Below are 18,085 nucleotides of genomic sequence, written 5' to 3'. Positions count from 1 at the left end.
ATAAAATATAGTTATTAAAATAAAAAATAAAAAAATAAAAATAATTATTAAGAAGAAAAATTTCTATTAGAAAAACAAAAAACGGGTCGGTCTAACCATAGGACAAATGGTGGAAACCAAGCTCTACAGACCAAATCTCACACAGCAGCACACACATACACACTCACAACAAGAAAAAAGGGGAAAATAATAGTATATCTTGCTCCCAAAGTCCACCTCCTCAACTTGGGATATTTCGCTGTCTATTCAGGTTTTCCACAGATGCAGGGCACTTCAAGTTGATTGTGGAGCTTTAATCCGCTGCTTCTGAGGCTGCTGGGAGAGACCTCCCCCTCTCCTCTTTGTTCGCACAGCTCCTGGGGTTCAGCTTTGGACTTGGCCCCGCCTCTGCGAGTAGGTCATCCGAGGGCGTCTGCCCTTCGCTCAGACAGGACGGGGTTAAAGGAGCAGCTGATTCGGGGGCTCTGGCACAGGCCGGGGGGAGGGAGGGGCACGGATGCGGGGCGAGCTTGCGGCGGCAGAGGCCAGCGTGACGCTGCACCGGCCCGAGGCACGCCATGCGTTCTCCCAGGGAAGCCGTCCCTGGATCCCGGGACCCTGGCAGTGGCGGGCTGCACGAGCTCCCGGGAGGGGCGGTGTGGAGAGTGACCTGTGCTTGCACACAGGCCTCTTGGTGGCGGCAGCAGCAACCCTAGCGTCCCACGCCCGTCTCCGCTGTCTGCGCCGACAGCCGCGGCTCGCGCCCGTTTCTGGAGCTCCTTTACGCGGTGCCCTTAATCCCCTCTCCTCGCGCCCCAGGAAGCAAAGAGGCAAGAAAAAGTCTCCTGTCTCTTCAGCAGCTCCGCACCCGCTTCTGGAGCTCCTTTACGCGGTGTGCTTAATCCCCTCTCCTCTCGCACCAGGAGACAAAGAGGCAAAAAAAACGTCTCTTGTCTCTTCGGTAGCGGAGGTAGCTCCGCGCCCGTTTCTGGAGCTCCTTTAAGCGGCGCGCTTAATCCCCTCTCCTCGCGCACCAGGAAGCAAAGAGGGAAGAAAAGGTCTCTTGCCTCTTCGGCAGCTCCAGACTTCAACCGGACTCCCTCCCGGCTAGCCGTGGTGCCCTAACCCCTTTAGGCTGTTTGCACTCTGCCAACTCCAGACCTTTCCCTGAGATCCCTGGACTATATTCTTAAGATGTGTGCATTTCACTGATTGTAATTTATACCTCATGAAAAGAAAAGAGAAGGCAGTGTATGAAAAATAACCAGGTATACTGCCTAATTGCCATCCTAGTTGATGGATATTATCATGTGCTTAGGTCAGTTATCTATTTTTAATGTTTATGGTTGTCCACAAGGACTATCTTTAGATCCTATTCTTTGTCTCTGTTTATTCTTTTTTCTTTTGCCCTACCCAGGTACGTGGGGAGTTTCTTGCCTTTTGTGAGGTCTGAGGTCTTCTGCCAGCGTTCGGTGGGTGTTCTGTAGGAGAAGTTCCACGTGTAGCTGTATTTCTGATGTATCTGTGAGGAGGAGGGTGATCTCCGCGTCTTACTCTTCCGCCATCTTGCCTCGATCCTTATTTGACTTTTAATTTTCCCTCCCTTTTAGCTTCTTACAGACCTGTCACAATTAATGAACACATATTAATACGTTTTTATTAACTGAAGTCCATATTTTATTCTGGTTCCCTTTGTTCTACCTTTTTCTGTTCCAGATCCCATCCAGGGCACCACATGACATATAGTCATCATGTCTGTTCAGGCTCTTGCTGGGTTTTGACAGTTTCTCAGACTATCCTGTTTTCTATGACCTCGACAGGGTTGAGGAGGACTAGTCAGGTATTTTGTAGACTGTTCCACATTGGGATTTACTTGGTGCTCTTCTCATGATTAGACTGGGTTTATGGGTTTTGAGGAAGTTAGGTCAGAGAGGTCAAGTGCATTCTCATCATTTTATGTCAAGGGAGCAGGCTCTCAAGGCAACTTACCACCGTTCATGTTAACTTTGGTCACATGGCTGAGGTCGTGTTTGTCAGTTTTCCCTGTGAAGTTATTTTTCCCGTGTGCATACTGTATGTCTTATTTAGGAAGAAGCCACACTTCAGAAGAGGGTTGGGTTACCTCCTTGGTGGATGGCTGTGTGTCTACAAAAGTTATTTGGAATTCTTCTGCATAGGACATTTCTATTCAACCCAATTCATAAAAATGTTTGTAATCATTTATTTTACTAGTGTGGGCACCTGAATAGTTATTTTATACTTGTGGTTATAATTCAGCAGTACAGTATTTCGGTGCTTAATTCATTCTTGCTTTGGATATTGAGAGCTTTTTTCATTGTCTTGTGGAATTATGTCAAATGAAAACATCTTGTGGGGTTTTTTTTTTCTTGGTATTTCTTTACTTTCTGATAATTCAAGATTATCCTGGCTCATATATTTACTCTCTCAGTCCTCATAGCAGCCATTTCTTCAAAGAGCCCTGATTCCTTTTATTAGAGGATGGTATTAAAAAACTTACCTTTGGGGACTTCCCTGGTGGTCCAGTGGGTAAGACTCTGCACTCCCAATGCAGGGGGCCCGGGTTCGATCCCTGGTCGGGGAACTAGATCCCACATGCGTGCCACAACTAAGAAGTCCTCAACCCCACATGCTGCAGCTAAGACCCGGCACAGCCAAGATAAGTAAATATTTAACAACAACAAAAAAGATCTCCCATTTAAAAAAAAAAAAAACAACTTACATTTGGAAGCTAAATGTACCCAGCTGACAATGCCCTGAAATATGTATTCCAACTTATGCATATACACCTAATTATAAATATTTTTTTTAAAAATTTATTTTTGGCTGCATTGGGTCTTCAGTGCTGCGGCGAGCAGGGGCTACTCTTCATTGCGGTGCACAGGCGTCTCACTGCGGTGGATTCTCTTGTTGCAGAGCATGAGCTCTAGAGCACGCGGGCTTCAGTAGTTGCGACACGCGGGCTTAGTAGTTGTGGCTCACAGGCTCTAGAGCGCAGGCTAAGTAGTTGTGGCGCATGGGCTTAGCTGCTCCACAGCATGTGGGATCTTCCTGGACCAGGGCTTGAACCTGTGTCCCCTGCATTGGCAGGCAGATTCTTAACCACTGCGCCACCAGGGAAGTCCTATAAACATTTCTATGTGGAACTGTTTGTATCCATGTTAAGCTAAAGATGAGTTTACATAAATGCCACCCAACCTGATCCATTATTACACGGATATTGTAACCTTGTCTCTTTGCTTATCTGTAACTTCCTACTCCAATGGTGAGAAACCTGGCTTCCACCATCTGTCATTTTTTTAATTCATCGCTTGCTCCATTCCAGATTACAAATACAGTGGTTTCAGCATTCTTAGCTCCTACCCCCAGGGAAAGAACTTTATAAAAGAGAGTCCAGGGACTTCCCTAGTAGTGCAGTGGTTAAGAATCTGCCTGCCAATGCAGGATACACGTGTTCGATCCTTGGTTGGGGAAGATCCCACATGCCGCGGAGCAATTAAGCCCGTGCGCCACAATTACTGAGCCTTCTCTCTAGAGCCTGCAAGCCACAACTGCTGAGCCGCGTGCTGCAACTATGGAAGCCCGCACACCTAGAGGCCATGCTCTGCAACAAGAGAAGCCACTGCAATGAGAAGCCCATGCACTGCAACGAAGAGTAGCCCTTGCTCGCCACAACTAGAGAAAGTCCGCGCACAGCAACAAAGACCCAACACAGCCAAAAATAAATAAAATTTTTTAAAAAAGAAACAAAAACATAAAATAGAGTCCACTGTTTAGGTAGAGTCCACTGTTACCTTTAGTCTACAGATTCCATTTATTTCCAAATTTACCGAGGTCAGCACTTTTTGTCCCGCCACCAACAGTGAGGTTATTTTTTAATACATTTCTAAATCAGTTTTTGTTAAACTCTGTAATGCATCCTGTGGCACTCCCATATCCTAAATAACTAAAATTAAATATATTATGATTTATTTGTTGGGCTGTAAAAATTTATGGGTTTAGACAAATGCATAGTGGCAGGTATTCATCACTGAAGTATCATATGGAATATTTCAATCTTATGGAATATTTCAATCTCCCACCCATAACCCGTTTACCATCTGTTTTACTTGTTGCAGAATGTCATAAATGGGGCCATACAGTGTGTAGCACTTCAGACTGGATTTTTTCACTTAGCAATATATGTGTAAGACTCATGTTTTTTGCATGGGTTGATGGTTCATTCCTTTATATTTCTGAATGCTATTCCACTGCATGTATATGGGAGGGAAAATAATTTTCCCTCTACCTTTCTTTGTTCTTCATTGAGATCCCCCATGTAGTAATGAAAATGAAAGGCAGATGAACTGGAGAAAAACATTCAGAAGTTTAATAACATGTGTACCTCTTATATGCAAGAGAGATATATTCAGGAAAACTGAGTAACGCCCTGAAATGGCCCAAGCCATCACCTTAAATACCATCTTCATCTAAAGACAAAAAAAGGAGGGAAGGGTATGGTTGTTGTGCAGATTTAAGTCTTACCTTCTCCATTGATAAGAGTTTCTTGAGATTTATTCATCCTTCCATTCTTGGTATGGAGAGAGAGAGACCTTTCAAATGGAGACTTCCCTTATAAATGTCAACTTCCTTCACAGAAGGGCAACTTGACTTGATTTTCAGAGATTCTTATGTGTCTTCTTTTTTTAAAAAAAAGAAATCAGCTCAAAGTAATCCTTATGCCAACAGGCATATTTTGGGGTGGCATATTCTGCTCCCCTTGAAATGAATGTACCCCAATTTATGTATTCTTCTACTGAAGGACATCCTGGTTTCTTTAAGTTTATAGCCATTATGAATAGAGTTGCTGTGCTTAACTACATCCTTGTTTGCATTTGGACATAGTGCTTTTCTTTTCTTTTCTTTTTTTTTTTTGCTGTACGCGGGCCTCTCACTGTTGTGGCCTCTCCCGTCAGGAGCACAGGCTCCGGACGCACAGGCTCAGCGGCCATGGCTCACGGACCCAGCCGCTCCGCAGCATGTGGGATCTTCCCGGACCGGGGCATGAACCCGTGTCCCCTGCATCGGCAGGCGGACTCTCAACCACTGCGCCACCAGGGAAGGGAAGCCCTGGACATAGTTCTTAAAAGCAGTTGTCTCAATACTGGACGCACGATGTTGGATCCTCAGGTGAGCCTTATTTAGCTTTGGAAAAAACTTCCAAAATGTCTTTTAATGTAGCTGTATATGCATTTCACCAGCAGTGAAGGACAGCTCTTGTTTTTCCTCACTCTCCATCAATCAGTAGTAGTTTTTTTTTTCTTTTTCTTTTTTTTTTTTTTTTGAGTTTATTAGTTCTAATAGGTGTGCAGTGCTATCTCGTTTTAATTTGCAATTCCCTAATGGTATATGATGTTATTTACTATCTATATATCTTCTTTGGCCAGGTGTCTGTTCCAGTCTTTAACCATTTTTAATGGAGTTTGTTCTAGAGTTCTTGGTGTAATTTGAGTACATATCTTGTATCACTTATGTATTTTGAAACTATTTTTCTTTGTAGCTTGTCTTTTGGTTTTCTGAATAAGATATTTCATAAAGTTTAAAATTTTTTAAATCCATGTTCAAAATTTTATTTCTTAGGCTTTTGAGACTTTGTGTTAAAATTCATCACCAAACCCAAGGTTATGTAGATTTCTTTCTATGTTTTCACCTATAATTTTTATTTTTTAAAAAATTTATTTTATTTATTTATTTTTGGCTACACTGGGTCTTTGTTGCTGCGTGCAGGCTTTCTCTAGTTGCGGCGGGCGGGGGCTACTCTTCGTTGCGGTGCATGGGCTTCTCATTGCGGTGGCTTCTCTTGTTGTGGAGCACGGGCTCTAGGCACGCGGGCTTCAGTAGTTGTGGCACGTGGGCTCAGTAGTTGTGGCTCGCGGGCTCTAGAGTGCAAGCTCAGTAGTTGTGGCGCATGGGCTTAGTTGCTCCGCGGCATGTGGGATCTTCCCAGACCAGGGCTCGAACCCGTGTCCCCTGCATTGGCAGGCGGATTCTTAACCACTGCGCCACCAGGGAAGCCCTCACCTATAATTTTTATAGTTTTACATTTTAAATTTGTCTATGGACAGTTTTGAGTGAATTTTGGTGTAAGTTGTAAAGTTTGTGTCTACAGTCTTTTGACTGCATATGGTTTCCAATTTATTATTCTATAACTATTTTTGGAGAAGTCATGGGATATTTGGCTCCATCTCAGTTTGAATTTCCAAATTTAGTGGTTCTGCAGGCTCGCCAGTTAGCATGGGCTCCAGGGAACTGAGAGGTTGAGGTCTGCATTTCCCAGCTGGCCAGCAGGTGGCACCAAGCCCACCTCTGATCCTTGAGGTACATGTGTGTTCCACTGGTGGACTTGGCTCATGAAGGAACTTGGCTACTTGTGCCGCTGATAGAAGCTCAGTCTCTTCAGGATCCACCATGGTTTCAGCTTTGGGACAACACTTGGCTGAGTCCATGCAGACAGAAACCCAGTGTCTTCAGGAACCACCAGGAGGCACCACCTTGGGAGTAAAAGGTGAGGAAAAATGGGAGGAGAAGCTTCCTGTGTGTGCCTTACTGCTAAGGGCGGGGGTGTGTGTGTATGTCCATTTTCAGAGGACCCAGCAAAGGAAGGACTTGATGTGGGAAATTGTGGATTTTAGTTAGTTTTGTATGTGGTGTTGATGGTGTCCAGTTTTCTTGGCAACATTTATTGAGGGGACTGTCTTTTCCCCGTTTTGTGTTCTTAACTCCTTTGTCGTGAATTTACAGACGACATACAAATGGGTTTCTTTCTGTGCTCTCTATTCTGTTCCTCTGGCCCATGTGTTTGTTTTTGTGCCAATACCATACTGTTTTGGTTACTGTAGCTTCGTAATGTAGTGTGAAGTCACGGAGGGAGATGATTCCAGCAGTGCTCATCTTTCTCAGGATGGCTTAGGCTATTCAGAGTTCTTTGTTGTTCCATACAAGTGGTAGCACTGTTTGTTCTGTTTCCATGAAAAATACCATTTGAATATTGGAGGGATTGCATTGAACATGTACACAGCTTCTGTTGCTGAATTAAGTTGTATGGACTCCTCCTTGGAGGTCCATATGACTTGATTCTGTAACAAATTTTAGTGAGCCAGCCAGAGGGTGGCCTTGGATCTGCCATTCTATCCAGTAATTCAGCCAGGACTTGCTTGCCAACCTAGGACTGACAAAGCTGGCTAAATAACTGGGTAGTTTGCCCCAGTCCTTGACCTCTGTGCCAGTGAGGGCTACTGAATCCAGTCTGAGATCAAAAAGCAGCTAAGGGTTAGGTAGAGTGTGCCCTAGGTAAAGATCGGTTCCGCACCCTTGCATATCTATAGCAAGGATGCTTGCTACACATTGGGGTAGTATCCAGGGGACAGCTGGCACAGGGGGCCCTGACCCTACTTCAGCCAATAAAGCCAAGGTTGGTTGTAGGGGTTGGCTGGTTGAAGGAAAGGATCCCGGCCTGGGTAGAGCCAGACCTCTGTCTAAAGGACTGGACTGGGCAACTGGTTGTCTAAATATAGCTGATCCTCTAGTAGTAGGTGAGATTGGACAATAGGCTGTCTAGTTAGACTGGTTCCCAGCAAGGGGACTGGACTGGACAAGAAGCCCTTTGGGGGCCACCACATGGTAAGAACATCGCTTTGTTTTCTGTGTGTATCGTAAGTCCTAGTCTCTGTTCTTTATACAATTGAAGCTTCCGTCTCTGTTCTGTGTGGTCTTATCTGTCCTAATGCTCTTGGAAATCCTTGCTGCAACTATGGGCACGGATCAAGCACATAAAATCTACTAGGGCACTCACCACTGGAACACTCCTGTGAAAGGGTAAGTCAGTCACAGACCAGGGTAGATGAGCACTAGGCACCCTGCTGACTGGAAACAAATGTCCGTGTAAGTAGGCACACTGTAAAACACTCAAGCCAACCAGTCCCTGCTGTGTTCCCTATATCCTTTAGGATATAGTCAAAAATCCAAGAGCACACCTTTTGTGTTGGTCTGTCTTACCCCAATTTGCCATCCCAGGGCAGGGTACCTGTCTCTGTCAGGTAGATCTCTCCCCACTACTGTCCATCACAGATCTCTTGGGATCCCTTCTCAGACGTGAACCCTTTAAAAATCTTATTTTTGTCAGGTTTCAGGAAAATCGCTTTGCCTGGCTGGGGAAAGAAGAGGACCCCCCAAATCGTCCGAAGTCCTTGGGTCCTTGTAGCTGGTTGTATAGAGAACTGGACACATGCCAAATGGGCATTTGGCCTCCCTGCTCGATCACCTGTAACCAAGCAGGGACAAGCCCTCTTTGAACAGTCTCCTTGAATGCTGGAGAGGCTCTCTGGGTAATTTATTTGGCTAGAGAACCCTTATTTCCCCCTGCACCTTCACCCTATCTCCAGGGACTGCTTGCTGAAAGCACCCACCTACATCAGGTATCTCCTACAGCCCCACAGTGGGAATGTCTAATTGCTGACTTAAGAGGGGATCTGGGACTTTCCTGGTGGCGCAGTGGTTAAGAATCTGCCTGCCAGTGCAGGGGACACGGATTCGAGCCCTGGTCTGGGAAGATCCCACAGGTTCACACGAAGGTGAACCTGGAGTCAGTGGAACGGTAGGCCATTCTTAAGTCCCACATGCCGTGGAGCAACTAAGCCTGTGCGCCACAACTACTGAGCCTGCGCTCTAGAGCCCGTGAGCCACAACTACTGAAGCCCGTGCACCTAGAGCCCGTGCTCCACAACAAGAGAAGCCACCTCAATGAGAAGCTCGTGCACTGTAACGAAGCCCCCACTCGCCACAACTAGAGAAAGCCCGCGGGCAGCAACGAAGACCCAATCAGCCAAAAAAAAAAAAAAGAGAGAGAGAGAGGGGACCTTATAACTAAGGCCCTCTTAGACAGCATCTCCCCTTCCATCCCCCACAAAGATTGGTCCACGTTTCAGTTAGACCACCTAGATCACTTGGTGTGGGCTAGATCTTGTGGGATCTGCATCGCCACCAACCCTAGGAGGAGGCCACTGGGAAGTTGGAAACAGACTAGAAATAAGGACTCCCCAGTAGGGGTAACCAAGCCTCTATCCCAGCGAAATCGCCACTAGGGTGCATCCTCCATAACTAGAAATTACCGCCCACTAACAAACAGCTTCTTTTCTTTTGCAACATCACATGGCCCCAGTATAAACTGGTGGATGGAGAAAGTTGTTGGCCAACTAATGGCTTTCTAAATTATAATCCCATTTTTCAATTGGACCTCTATTGCCAGCATTTGAAAAATATGGGACGAGATCCCCTATGTCCAATTTTTCGTGGTGCTTTGTGAAAACAAGGGCCTCCGTGAGAAATGCAAGGTTATCTCTAATCTCTCTCTCTCCTGGTACTAGAATCTCAGCCTGAAGATCCTCTTGACTTCCTCTCTCTGCCAAGGGTAGCTTCTCCCCCTTCTGACAGTTCACCCGAGACTCCTGAGTCATCGATCCCTACCTGACCTGGTTCCCTGACACCTTCTACTCCCTCTTATTCACAACCACCCTACCTGGTTCCCTTGCCACCTCCCCGACTCTACCACCTCCATCTCTTGGCGTGCCTCCCTTGGGGACTAGTCCAGTTCACACCCGTAGCGGCATTCAGTACCAGCCCTCTGGAAGCAATAGGCTCTTCCCCCTTTCGGAGGACCCTAATGGAGAGGGCAGACTGACCACTGTGTATGTACCCTTATCTTCCTCAGATCTATGTAACTGGAAGGATCGATCCAAGGGTTTGAAAGAATATACCAAGGGGGTCCTTAATTTAGTCTGGGGAATATTCCACACTCCTTTCCCCACTTGGGTGGATGTCCAAACCCTCCTGAACATCGTATTCTCTGTAGAAGAAAAGACACTGATTATAACTAATGCACCTGAGGAAGCTGATAAGACCAAGCAAAATAATGCAGGACAAGCTCTATACCAGCCTTGAATCCAGGCCATTCCCTACATGGACCCTGCGTGGGACCATTAAGAGGGAAATGGTCAGCAGCACCTCACACATTTCAGGGATTTGATTCTGAAGGGCATTCAGTGGGCTGGGAAGAAACCCATAAATTGGAGTAGGGTTCAGGGAGTCATCCAGGGACTGAAGGAAAACCCCTGGCTTTCCTGGAATGCCTAAGGGCGTGCCTTTGTGGGTACACGAAGGTGAACCTAGAGTCAGTGGAACGGTAGGCCATTCTTAAGTCCCATTTCACTTCCCAGAGCACCCCAGACATTAGGAGAAAATTACCGAAGTTGGAGATAGGGCGCACTACGCCTTCTTCCTGGGGTGGAGTCAGCATTTCGGGTGTTCAACAACCAGGATCTGGAGGCAGATGCCAAGGTAGATAGACCAGTGGAACCAACTGCCAGTATTCTGGCTTCAGCAATTCAGGGTCAGTCAACCTCCCAGTGATGATGGGGCCTCCCCCAAAGGGACCCTGTGACATCGAGTCACCCCAGGTTTTGAAGACCACACCCACAGTGGAGAGAGGGGCTCAGAGCCAGTCCGTGTGCATACTGCAGGGAGGAGGGCCACGGGGAGGGGGATGCCCCAGACGTCTCAGAAGGAAGCTAAAGGGACCACTGTGTCCTGGCCCATCCTTGCTGGTCGCACACATGAAAGAAGAGGAGGACTGAAGGGGCCCAGGGGCTCCTTGGAGAAGCCCTGGCTGACCCTGACTGTGGGGGTAAAACACACTTTCTAGTCGACACAGGGGCCATCTACTCAGTCTTGAACACCCGACAAGGCAGAATGACCAAGGATAAATGTAAGATAATGGGAGTGGAAGGGAAGCCACAGGAACATAATTTTATAGAGCCCCTTGAGTGCGATTTGAAAGGGAGAATGTTATCTCACTCTTATATGCACCAGAATGCCCAATTCCCCTAATAGGAAAAGACTTATTATACAAATTGGGAGCTACAATTTATCTCTGAGACAAAAACCTTACCACTGAAAAGCCCAGAATACCCAAGGTGGATGATTAACAGTCATGGGCAGCTGTTCCTCTCATCAGCCACTGCACTGCAGGCCATCCTGGAAGCTCACCAGAGGACACATTATGGGCAGGAGGCCCTATATCAATGGCTCATCGGGGACTTCCCTGGTGGTCCACTGGCTAAGACTCTGTGCTCCCAGTGCAGGGGGCCTGGGTTTGAGCCCTGTCAGGGAACTAGATCCCACATGCTGCAACTAAGAGTTCGCATGCCACAACTAAAGATCCTGCACGTTGCAACGAAGATCCCACGTGCCACAACTAAGACCCAGCACAGCCAAATAAATATATATTTTTTTAATGGCTCATCAAATCCATGACTGCCCCCAATTTCCATAGTCTCCTTAAACAGGTGGTTGAAGCTTGCCCTATCTGCCTCCAGAATAAGCCCAACACAAACCACCAACCAAGGTCAAGGGAGTGACCCCCACCCAGCATAGAGGCACATATCCAGTCAAGACTGGCAACCTGATTTTACAGTAATGCCCTGGACACAAGGCAATTTTAGATACTTGCTGGTTTTGACTGACACCTTCTCCGGCTGGATGGAAGCATTCCCCACCTGAGCCGAGATTGCGAGACTGTCTGGGAGGTCTCTAAGGCCCTGTTCAAGGAAATAATCCCTCAGTTTGGGCTTCCTAAGTCCATCCAGAATGACAGTGGGCCTGCCTTTGTTTCCCAAATTACTAAGGGAGTCGCTAGAGCTCTAGGAATTAAATGGGGTTTACATTCCACTTGGAGATGACAATCCTCAAGAAAAGCAGAATAAATCAAACCCTCAAAAGAAACTTAGCCAAACCATGTCAAGACAGTCATCAACCCTGGATCTCCCTTCTCCCCATAGCACTTTTGAGACTGCGAATAGCCCCTAAAGGAAAGCTCAGGTTAAGTCCATATGAGCCCATGTACAGGAGGCCCATTCCTGAAGGACCCGGCTCCAAGACCAATCTTAGGGATATGGACCGGCAGAAATACACCTTACAGACAGGGGAAATAATCAAAGCTTTACATGCCTACGGGAATCCGGAACTGCCTTCCCCTTCGGACAGGGTTTTACATCCTTTCTCCCCTGAAAATGGGTTTATTTGAAAACCTGGAAGGCTGGAAATCCACAAGACCAGTTAGACCCCAAGTGGACAGGACCTTATCTAGTAATCTGGACTACTTATTCTGCTTTACAATTACAGGGCATAACTCCATGGGCCCACCATACCAGAGTGAAAACAGCACCTACACCTAAGGAAGAAGTTACTGAGCCATCCACTCAAAGCACCTGTGAACCTGTCACAGACCTTAAGTTACTTTTCAAAAGGACTAACTTACCAATAGATAAGTAATGTGGTGGCAGGCTTAGTAGTTGGCCTTGTCATTGCTATTGCCTTACTTGGCTTCTGCTGTTCTGCCAAACTCCCTCCCTCTGGCAGACATCTCTGTCCATGCTGGATATCAGGGATATTAACGTTGGAAGCAGGATGAGTAGCCATCATTGTCTGTTCTCTCATCTTCTCTGCTCTCTTACAACTGTCCACATGGAATGGGAACTCAGTGCACTAGTAAATTTCTCACGGAGTATAGCCCATGGACAAAGTCTATCCCAGTGCTGGTCTGTCACCCCCATCCACAAAGTGATGCCTATGGATTAAAGGTATTACATGTTACCCCTAAGAATGACAGCCTCACTCTCACCTTGGCTAACGAGTCTGCTAAACCTTCCCCACTTGAAGTTCATATCCCATCCCTAATGCAGCTTACCTGCTTGGACCTCACCCCTTGCATTAACATCTCTAACAAATACAAAGCCCTCGCTCTAAAGTGCCATCACTCTAACCAGTCTCTGTCTCGCTGCCACTGCCCCTGTCAGCAGCCCTTACCAAAGGGAGGGACTTGCAATAACACCGGTGGCTGCTCTGGACTCTGATCACTGCTTCTTCTACTACCCCACAATTTAAGTGCCCCAGGACTGACTCCTATGGAAATCTCACCCATTGGTGCCCTCTGCACTAACTCAATGAATACACACAGGGACCAGATGGGAGATGTACTTACTGGGGAGGGAAGACACCGGTTGTCTGGGGTTTAGTAAGTGGCCCTCCTGAGGTCTGGGGAAAAGCCACTAGTCCAGAATCCCCCAGTAACCCCTGCTATGCAGATGGGCTTCTCTCCCCACACTGCAAGGGCACCCCCTCTTGGCCTAGCCACTTACAGAGGTGGTTCAATTCCTCAGAGGTGCACCAGGCATGCACGCCCCTTGGGTACCTGTTTCTTTGTGGCCCAAGAGTAAACCAACTGCCACATCAGAACAACCCCAATGCCTTCCCTTTTCCAGGGTGGGCTCTAGCCTACCGTTGCTTAGATAATGCCCAATTTGTGCACAATGCATGCTAGGCCAGCTAAGTTCGAGGAACCTAGTATAACCATTCATAATATCACCCAGCCCCAAGATACAAGGGCAAGAGAACTCACTCTGGCAGGAGTAGGGACTGCTCTGGACTGGCGGCCTCCTGAGGAGGTTTCGCATACCATGAAATCACGCTACAGAATCTCACGCGGGCCCTTGAGGACTTGTCTAAAAATACAGGGGACGCCTTACAAGGACTCTGTACTTCTCTGGACTCACTAGCAAATGTTGTTCTCGACAACAGGCAAGCCCTTGACGACCTCCTGGCTGAGCAAGGGGGAGTCTGTGCAGTTATGAATGAAACCTGCTGCAAGTATGTCAGTAACTGGTCAGATTGAGGTCAACATAAAGGAGATATATGAGCAAGCTCAATGGTAACATAGATAAACACACAAAGTCCAGATCCAAGCTCCATCTGGAATATGGTCAAACAGAGCCTCCCCAGCTTAACCTGGTTTCCTCCATTTCCTGGCCCACTACGCTATCATCCTCTGCTCATCTTCGGGCCTTGCCTCCTCAACTGCCTTGTCAACTTCGTTAGCATATGGCTTGAAGCCATCAAACTTCAGATGATACATACACAAGGGTACAAGCAACTGGGACTACAGCCTGGTGACCATCAGACATATTTTAGGCAACACAGGGAACAGTTCTGCTCCTCTAATCCAGGGGAAAACTCTGCCCATGTTCAGCAGGAAGCAGCTTCCGAAGGCAGAGCATTGCCCTTCGGCGCCCCTCAAGAATGAGAAGCAGGAACAGAAAAGGGGGGGGTTTTGTTGCCAGAGCTGTGCCAGTTCTTTGCTCAAAACCCACCAACCCCCGCTTGAACAGGAATTAACGTGTATCTTTAAGTCACAGGGTCTGGAGACAAAAGAAGGAAGCTATAGGAAGAGAGAAACACCAGATAGAACCAGCTGGAACAAAGGTGGCAACGAATCTGACCTCCAACAGACCCTCAGTCACATTCTGCTGAGTTGACTACATTGGCTACTAGATGACACACGTACTGGTGGCCCTGACTGGAAGATGCGGACCAAGAAAGGATAAAAAGGGTGCGGCTCCCCTTTGCAGGAAAGTCCTGCCCCTTCCCTAGACGAATGCATGTGCCTCCCCATCATTAGCCTCACTCCTCCTGCCTTTGTCTTTACTCTTTAAAATCGAATCCCTCTTACCACATGGGTAAGATGATCTGTGAACTAAGTTCCCAATTCTCCATTCCTTGGCCAAAGAATAAAACTTGGCCTGCATCAATCTGAGCTTCAGTTTCGTTTTTGTGGCTGCACAAACCCGAACTAGCATCTATTCTATAGTTTCTATTAATTCTTTTAATTCTTGTCCTTATACCAATAACAAGCATTATTGAAAATAACCTCCTAAAAAGAAGACTCTTTGGGGAGTTCCCCAGTGGCCTAGTGGTTAGGAGTCCCAGCTTTCACTGCCGTGGCCCCGGGTTCAATCCCTGGTCAGGGAGCTGAGATCCCGCAAGCCACATGGTGCAGCCAAAAGAATAAAAAGAAAAAAAAGACTCTCTGCAGTCTATTTATTACCCTGGTTTTGTAAATCAGAGAAGGAGAGGGAATTCCCTGGCAGTCCAGTGGTTAGGACTCAGTGCTTTCACTGATGGGGCCCAGGTTCAATCCCTGGTTGGGGAACTAAGATCCTGCAAGTCGTGCAGTGTGGGTAAGAAGGAAAGAAAGAAAGGAAGGAAGAAAGAAAGTTTTTAAAAATAAAATACAATAAGGAAGGAAGGAATTGAATCCTTGTCAGCTGGTGTCAAGCCAATACCACAACCATTATGTCTTTCTCAATAAGTGAGATACCAGTAAAAAGAATTACATAACGTCGTAAAAGTTAAGTCATAGGCCAAAATCCTGTATAACACTATGGCATATCCATTTCATCTAGGCTCTCAGGATGCAACATCACCTATTATGGAAGAACTTTTACATCTTCATGATCACATGTTAATAATCAGTTTCTGGATAAGTTCTCTAGTCCTCTATATTATTTTACTAATATTGACAACTAAACTGACTCATACACGTATGCTAGATGCACAAGTAGAGCTAACCATTTACCAGCCACCATTCTAATCTTAACTGCCTTATCGTCATTTCCTTTACGTGATACATGAAATCAATAACTCTCCCCTAACATAAAATCTACAAGTCATGAATGATACTGAAGCTACAAATACACAGATTATGAAGATTTAAATTTAGACTCCTCAGGACTTCCCTGGTGGCGCAGTGGTTAAGAATCCGCCTGCCAATGCAGGGGACACGGGTTCATGCCCTGGTCTGGGAAGATCCCACATGCCGCGGAGCAACTAGGCCCGTGAGCCATGGCCGCTGAGCCTGCGCGTCTGGAGCCTGTGCTCCGCAACAAGAGAGGCCGCGACAGTGAGAGGCCCGTGCACCGCGATGAAGAGTGGCCCCCGCTCGCTGCAACTAGAGAAAGCCCTTGCACAGAAACGAAGACCCAACACAGCTAAAAATAAAAATAAATAAATAAAAAATTTTTTTTAAAAAGAGAATTTCCATTTGAAATCCTATAACTTAAAAAAATGGTTAAGATGGTAAATTTTATGTTATGTGCATTTGACCACAATTTTTAAAACTTAAAAACAGTAAATAATCCATGAATGCAACAAGATGCACACTTTACTAATAACCCAGGGAATTAAAACTAAGAAAAAATTATGCGTAGACCTACCAGACTGGCAGACATTAAAAACACGGTATCAAATATCAGCAGGATGTGGAGCAGTGGAAAGCCTGGTACATGGGTGGGCATGCAACCACTTCTGGAACAATCGGGCCTCAGCAAAGTCTCTACACACACACCCACACTGCTGCTCCCAGTTAAACACAAACCCATGAGCACTGCACCAGGACACACAGTCATGGACTCTGCAGCCACAGAAGCCAAACCCAAAACCAACCTGAAGGACATCACAAGCAGATGTAGAAATGAACTATGCACACTCATACGAAGCATGCTCATGTTCACCAGTTTTCCAGCTGCCTTCCTGTAACTCACTCCCCTCAAAAGAAACCCAAAACCCTTTGCTTTGTATGGCCCCAAATGAGTGACAAGCTGGAGTCCTATTCACTCTTGGGGTGACCATCAGTGGGTGCCCCCCTGCATATGTGCGACATCACGAATGCGTCTGTGAACTGACACGATCCTAATGAACTTGTGTGTGCCTTTCTCTTGTTGATCTGTCCTTGGCCCGTCTTGTGTTTGGGGCCCCCTCCAGAGAACCCAAGATGGGCAGAGAAAAAGATGTTCTCTCCTCCTCTGCAGCGAGACCCTCCCTCGATATGTGGTCACCCCAGAAACCTGGTCAGCCCAGGTACCTGGTCACCCTGGATATCTGATTGGTTCCTCATCCTCCACCACCCCCCGCCAGGTGATGTCTGATTGCAAGGATCCCGGTAGATCAGTTTAGCCAGAATCCCCGCTGACCCCCAATGTATACTCTTAGCAAGAGTCCATCTCTGCCCCTTCATTTTGCTCGTTGGCTGTAAACCCCTTGCCCACGCTGAATTCAGAATGGAGCCTGGTTCTATACAGAGGCTTCTTTTCCCCCATTGCAGTAGCTCCTGAATAAAATCTGGTTTTGCTGCCTTCATCACCATCTGGCTCTAGTTCTCTTTGAGAGAGGACACAGCAGGAAGAGAAGACAGCTGTCTACACACCAAAGAGGGAGGCCGCAGGAGAAACCAACCCTGCCAACACCTTGAACTCGGAGCTCCAGCCTCTGGAACCCATGAGACAATAAATGTCTGTTGCTTAACCACCCAGTCTGTGGTGTTTGTTACAGCAGCCCCAGGAAACACAGACACCATCCTCTGAGAGAAGTGGCGAAGAGCTGGGTTTGCACCTGGGCTCCACCACCAGCAAGCCACCCTTGGACCAGTTACCCCACCATCCACGCCTTGGTTTCTCATCTGTAAAATAGGATTGGTAATAGTGCTCATCTCAGAGCGTTGTAGGGTGGATTCCGTGAGCTAAAGTGTATGAGGTACTCAGAACTGGGGCCCACAATAACCATGCAGCGTGTTGGCCATCACCCCAGCATTTTGGACCCTCTCCTCTGGTGAGGAAGTGTTCCCTCTAGTCTGGGGGAGGCCCGCCCACCGGTATACCGTTTCCAGCTGTTAGAAACTCTTTGTTTACAGCTGTGGGGGATCAGAACTTGCCACCCCAAATATGCCACTTTGGCATAAGGGTTACTTTGAGTTGAGATGATTGAGAAGCAGCAAAAAGAAAAAGTCTGCCCTCCTCCATCTGCCTGATCCCTTTGTGAGGATGTCCCCCTCCCTTTCCTATACCAGGAAGGGGAAAAAGAATCTTATCATCTGAGAAGGTACTGGCTTCAGTCTGCATAACCTCACTAAATCAGCTCTGTCTTCCATGATTTTCCTGTTTATTTACCTTCCCACAACTTCCTGTCCCTAGAAACTGAAACCTGTTTTCCTTTGTCTCATCAGTTCTCCAGAAACTTACCACCCTTTGTTAACAGGCACACAAGTCCTTAAGTCTGTCTTTTTGTGTCTCTGCTTTTTTGTTTTTGTTTTTGTTTTCTTTTTTTTTTTTTTTTTTTTAGCAGTACGCGGGCCTCTCACTGTTGTGGCCTCTCCCATTGCGGAGCACAG

General features: G+C 46.8%; 1 long non-coding RNA gene across 3 annotated transcripts in view; it reads left to right on the top strand.

The window, feature by feature from the left end:
• Positions 1–17,008, top strand: part of LOC114487661 (uncharacterized) — a 27,960-nt gene extending 10,952 nt beyond the window's left edge. Inside the window, exons 2-3 of one of the 3 annotated variants that reach the window (XR_008619176.1) lie at positions 6,314–6,541; positions 8,159–17,008. This is a non-coding gene — a long non-coding RNA (uncharacterized lncRNA). Of the gene's footprint in view, positions 1–6,245; positions 6,542–8,158 lie in introns of all 3 variants that reach the window. The other 2 variants (XR_008619177.1, XR_003682896.2) reach the window with 2 other exon arrangements.
• Positions 17,009–18,085: the final 1,077 nt, after the last annotated feature.

This window comes from Physeter macrocephalus, chromosome 14, assembly GCF_002837175.3.
Source record: "Physeter macrocephalus isolate SW-GA chromosome 14, ASM283717v5, whole genome shotgun sequence".
NCBI classification, from domain to species: Eukaryota; Metazoa; Chordata; class Mammalia; order Artiodactyla; family Physeteridae; genus Physeter; species Physeter macrocephalus.
The sequence above is the reverse complement of the archived record's forward strand: the minus strand, read 5'-3'. Positions and strand labels throughout refer to the sequence as shown.